A 6,701-nucleotide genomic window follows, 5' to 3' on the forward strand; every position below is an offset into this window, starting at 1 on the left:
AGGAGGACGAAAATGTGGGAGAATTGACGGAATTACAGCAATTAATCGAAATCAAAAAATAAATTAACTTAAATCTCAGGTCTATTGTTTCTTTGAGGCTTTCACTAATAATATTACCACAGCTACAATGCATGACTAGATAAAACGCATGAAATTGTAACATAATTTTAATGCTAGAAACAATTTCTGAGATTGATTCTTGTGTTTATCGATATGCAGCCAAAACCTTCTTATGCCAAGCATAAACAATTGTTGCAGAAACTTCCGGAGTAAGGCCATTGCTTCTACATATTTAACGTTTCTTTTTTACGAGAGGTTCATAAATTATTGCGCGTTGGTGAGCGGTGACAAATTGGCACAATTCGTGTAAAGATGTATGCCAACAAATGAGCAAGGGTATGCGAGGAAAATGGGATAGCTGGATAAAATGTGGAAAATCGGAGGGGTGGCAATATCGAAAAAAATCGATTTGAAAATTTTAATTTTTAAACTTAAGTGCTTCTTTTACTTTTGTAAAAAAATGTTTAAATTATATTCTTTGAATCGTAGCCTTTGAAATTAATCGTTCCTTATATTTTTATCTTCCTTATTGATCAAATTGTACATCGATCTCACAGGATACCGCTCACTTAGAGAATAATACCTAACATAATTATAAGTAGCAACGAGCCACGCAAGGTCGATCGTCGAGGTTGAGGAGTAACTTAAAGCGGTGGTCCAATTAGCACGGGTAGTTGACGTCATCAATTCATCTACGAAAGGGCTGAGAACGTCGATTTTTCTGCGCATATCTAACGAGAAGTAGGCGACGGTCAGTTAACGGGAAAATACGGGTGCCTTCATACTTCAAATCCTATCAAAGTCGGACATTGAACAAAATTGCCTTTCTGCTTCACGAAATCACTTACAAAGGGCTATTATGATGGATTCATCTAGTCAATGAATACCCAAGGGGTACCCGCTCAATAGAACTGTACCAGTATTTCACCCAAAAAAAGGGGCGTGTATCAGGAACTCGGTTCGGCAAGCACAATGAGTTCATTGTACCCGGGAGGAAAGTAAAAATGTCCGAGACCTTTGGGACGGACGCAGAACGAGTCAATTGAGAGTCCGACACTAGGTGTGTTTGGGGCAAATAGCGTAGATTAAATCCACGGCTAAATATCGAGAACAAATGCCTCTTAGTAACTGAGAGAGAAAACGAAGGGAAAGGAAGACTGGATGGAGAGACAACAGATTCGCTTTGAACTTAACAGACGGTTGAATGGAATGGTTGCTTCCTCCGAGACCGATCTAGCGACACCCTTAATGGAAAGGTGTCTGAGAGGTTCCCGAAAGGGCGAGGATTGAATTCAGATGAGGCAGAATGAACTGTTGCACGAATCCTCTCTCTAACGGACCTCAAACACTTCGTGCCCTTCTCCTAATCATTACCAAAAAATTGGACATTTTTTAGCTACGATTTAATTATGTGACTATCCGTGTCCAAAATCACGAGACAACGGAGAGAGTTAGACAGCTTTAGCAGGGGCGGATCCAGCTGTATATTTCGCCATTAAACTTTACAGCACAAAATAACACGGAGTTTAAATCTTTCCTGAATAAAGCTAAAAATGCATACATTTTTTTATGTTTCTTAGAATCATCATTGGGTAATAACGGATAAAGACGGGAGCCTCTCGGAGGTAACCTGCAAGATTTCAACTTCATAATCAATTTATAACAGATTAGAACACCACAAATAATGTCATCTCTGTACCTCACTATGTTTCTTGGTCCGGCAGAAATGTATAAAGTAGGAGAAATATTCTACCCTACAGATAAATATACGTTGGAATTTTTTCCCACCTGAATTGATTAAGTTTCCCATTAGTAAGTAATAATGATTTCATCTTGCTCTATATTCGTCGATATCATAGCTGAATTCCATTATCTCTAAATAATCTTTCACACCACTGGAGATGCCTTGAACGAGGAACGTGCAACATGTCGTCTTGAACTCTAAAATGAGGTTAAGACCATTCGAGACTATCTTTCAAGATCGACTCTTCAACATATTTTGAATCAAGTTGAACGAAAGTTCACACTGTTGCAGAAACCTTTAATTGAATTGAATAACGATAGTCAACATGATCGACGAAGAAATAACATAAAGCGTGACTGAGACCATAAAAATAATAATTTTACATTCAGGAAACGATTTTGCATCATAAACGATTTAAATGTTTACTGGTGAATAATATTGAGGAATTCTTCTCGGCCTCTCAACCAGGTTAATTCAGTCATATAGGCCGACGTTTCGGAAAACGACTTGTCTTCCACTTTCAAGGCATGTTACTAAATGAATGTCCAATTTCACCCTTGAATGTAGTGTGTATGAAGTGGACGAAATACGAGTGGACGAAATGAGTGGACGAAATACGAGTGTGAATTCAATTTTTTCACAGCTCTCTTCATGAGTTATCTCTTTTTATCAACCACGTTCGCTTATTATAATAATAACGGAAGACGTACTCACAGTGAGTAATCCTGACAGACAACAGTGATAAAACCGATTTCTGATAGTTTCCAACGTGTTATCATGCGCTCCTTCTCCATTTTTAATTTACTGCCAATAGGGTGGTTTCCTATTCTTTTTTATTACCTAGATTGAAATATTTTTACTTCTGGATTACGCACTTGGAGTCTTCCACTTTCCACCCTTGAATTTAATGTGAAACTGGACATTCATTGAGTGACATGCCTTGAAAGTGGAAGACGAGTCGTTTTCCGAAATGTCGGCCTATACGACTGAATTAACCTGATTAAGAACCCGAGAAGAATTCCTCAATGCTTAATCAATTACTTGCAATGCCGAACTTCTTAGTGTGGTAGTGTGGGGAGCTAACTTCATATAAATTACTTTTCTCCTCGTAAAATTTAATGAGGTCTTCAACCGTGTTTCTGTCGTAAGCGGCCTTAATGTTATTACTCATCCCCTCTTAAAGGTAGGGCTGTAAAGGCTAAAAAAACTACTCTGATTGGTCGAAACTCTTCAACAACATTCGAGATTCAATAGAAATTCAATTAGTGGACGAATTTGATGAAAACAAATAGTTACAAGAGTATTCATGACAAGTTTCCGCAGTCGTGGCGATTGGTATGACGTCACATACATTCGAGGATGCTTGTTAAACGAATATTGAAAGGAATTTGAGGTGAAGTTGGCCGTGTGATACCTACTTAAGTACCGTACTGTTTTGAGATAGCATACCACGATGCACGCGATTTTGTACCTTTGTCGCGGGGGGTGGGTGGAGTGCAGTAACGGAACTCCTGTGAAGTCATCGCATCCGCCTGCACTCTCATCCCTCACTGACGCATCACTCTCTTGTTATCAATTTGTCCCTTAGATCCCCGTATTGATATAGATATGGGGTACCCAAAGGACAAGGGACCCCTTCTTCCATACCTCCCCCTGGGTCTGCGCCCTCGCAAGACCCGTATCATCCCCTGTTCCTAGCTGGTCTGCGCCCTCGCAAGACCCGCACCTTCCACTATTCCTTTCAGGTCTGCGCCCTCGCAAGACCCGAAGATCCTTCTCCCAACCACCGGGCTCAGACTTTGCTGTAAGATGTGAGTATGTGTAATAAACTTCGGCCAACAAATAAGTACTTATTATTTATCCCTTAATGTCACGACGACACCTTAGGCATTCTCCCCGTATCTTAAATGCCTTAGTATGTTGGAAGCGGTGATGTCGATAAAAATTTACTCTCTCCCAAAGAGACTTGAGGAGGCTTGTAAACTGCTAATTAGATGTCAATCCCATCCAGTAGATCGACTACTTCACTCGTATTTCGTCAACTCAATATTCTGGCCTTCATCCCTAACTCTTTGCGTCTCTCCCATAACTCAACCCACCTCCTACTTTCACAGCTCCCTTCAAGAGTTCTCTCTTTTATCAACCAGGGTTCGCTCATAATCATAACGGAAGACGTACTCACACTGAGAAATCCTGACGAACAACAGTGATAAAACTGATTTCTGATACTTTCCAACGTTTTATGATGAGTTCCTTCTCCATTTTTTATTCACCGTTATTTAAAATAAAGGATTTTTCCCCTTTACAAACTACCCTACTTACCAAATATTTCCGTTATCATTTTTCGTCAGTATGAATACTCACATTTACGATATTATTCATGCTTTCCAACACCTATTATCGTTTTAAAGCCACCTTTTAAGTATTTGACACTCGCTTGCAAACGGAATTCGTTTTTCATCGGTGCGCATATCAAAATGTGGCGACGTGAAAACTGACCTATCGCAAGAAAGGTGTAGGAATACATAATAACATGTAAATAAGCCACAGCTGAAACGTTCTCAGCACCGTTCACCAAATTGAAAATTTCTCTCAAAGATTAACTCACAGCATTCGCATACAGCTCAGCTGCGCGCCTGCATTTGTGGGCTGAAATGCTATTTACAGAATATCTCAATTTACGATTCGAACAATTCAACTCTTTTTCGTTTCGAGCGGTTGACACTCTAAATATCATCGGTGGAAAAGAACGTATTTTCAGAGAAAATTATGGCTCGACATATTTTCTCATTTCTTCAAATTGGTACCGTGACTTAACGATCCGTTGCTTAATGCCCTTTTTATCTTTGGACGATTACAACCACAGACGACAACAAGAGCCTGATATCTTCATAGAATAGCGTTTCTAATAGCTGAATGACACGCAATGACTCGCTCCAATATCTCAGTTTCGTCTTTCAACCCGTACACGCGACAAGTGATTATTTTTATTCCTGGCTAAGTATGCACCATGTGGAAAGAATTTTAAAAATACATTAATTGACAGCAAGTTCTCTGTTGTCGTGGATTGATTTTCAAGGTGGATGGACATTAATCAGTCCCTTCAACCGTGAAAGAACATCGGCTTTCTGTTTAAAGATACTCAAAAATCTCTGATACTAAAAAATCAACAGCCAATAATGCACATGGTAGCTCAGAGACATAAAAATTGAAATCGCACTCACATATACACCAACAGTCCCTATAAAAGATGCAATGCAGCATAAAAATGACGGCAAACGATATGTCGTCTATCGAAAAATATACGAAAGAAGTTTTTGCACGCATTGTTGTTGAATAGTTGAATATTTTCGATAACAACCACGTAATTAATTTATTTATTAGATTGACCTTTCAAGGATAAACCTAGTAAAAGCATTATTTTTTCATTTCAATTATAATTATAATACATTACCAATTGCATAAAAGCAATTTTTACGTATGCTTTCGTGTTTGAAACATTGGCAAAAGAGCGGTTATTTGAAACGAGAAACATTGTGAAGTATCTCCATTTTACACTCATTTAAGGAATGTTTCCCAACACAAGAAACATGAAAAGACTTTTATTTTGCCATAGGAAAGAACTCCAAATTAAGCACATCACAGTTTTGGCAACGTGCATACGACGACTACAATCTGAATCCAGACGGACTGCATTTTATCACGTTATTTTACAGCAAAAAATTATCAAAAAACTAACTAAATGTAAATGTGGGTAATACCAAAATTAGTCATACTGACTATGGAATTTTTAACCTTGCAAAAACTCGAGGTTTTCAGTGACCTTTTACTGCTTATTGGGGAAGAGCAGAATGATTAAATCAATTAGAGTAATGGTTTATTTCTGCTCATTTTTTTGCTCATGCAGATTTTGGTCGCTCTGATGGACTATGAAACTCAATGACAGTAGTGTTCTGGGTTACAGCCTCTCCTCCCCCTTGAGCCTTTGAAAGAGTCGCCTAAAACAAGTACCATGGGCTCCATCAATTAAAAATGCTTTATTTTAATAAATCCCTATACTAAATACTATTTTTGAGTCCTAAAAATCATGTTTTCGTCATCAAAAATTCCCAAAAACCCTTTTCTCTGGAGTGTTTCCCATACACCCCGGAAGCACCCCAAAATCTCCGGAATAACCCCTTCACCCATTTTAAAATCCTGGCTACGCTACTGAGTGACGGTACTTTATCCCCCTTCATTTTAAACTTAAATATCTTTCACGTCCATATCCTCCAGTAGCTTTTCACACTAAAAGCCACGTTTTTCCACATACTTTTTTACTTTACATGCCGTGTAAAAGTGGAATCGTTGTTGCGAGGTTTCAACATTTAGAGCATATTTATGTTTTAAAAAAATAGCCAGTTAACCGGAAACATTATTGGTTTTCTATGATCTATACACTCCTCAAAGCAAGTCCAGGCTCTGAGAAACACGGGGAAAATACTGCGCGTGTAATATCTCTCTGACTGCGCTGAAAAAGAGATCGGACATTGCTCGTTTGAAGCTCCAGAAGTACTAGTGGAGAAGAACACTAGGTCCTAATCGTGTCACTAACTCCCACACAACTCGCAAGAAATGCGACCGCAACCAACACAATTCCGGCTTCAAAAATAAAATACTAAAAAAAAAACAAATGAAAACAGGACAGCGCGCACTCGAATAGATGACGCGGGCAAACGGTACTTCATAACTCGACCTCCCGTCGCCATCCATCACCGATGACCTTATTCTTTCACCCGTTATATTGTGGACCTCCTGGAAGGAACAATGAATTCCAACAACAACTACGATCCTCTCCATTAGTGGACGAAGTATGGGTAGGTACCTCCCCCTGCCATCTTCTACCTCAACCCATAGT

This window comes from Ischnura elegans, chromosome 3 (assembly GCF_921293095.1).
Source record: "Ischnura elegans chromosome 3, ioIscEleg1.1, whole genome shotgun sequence".
NCBI classification, from domain to species: Eukaryota; Metazoa; Arthropoda; class Insecta; order Odonata; family Coenagrionidae; genus Ischnura; species Ischnura elegans.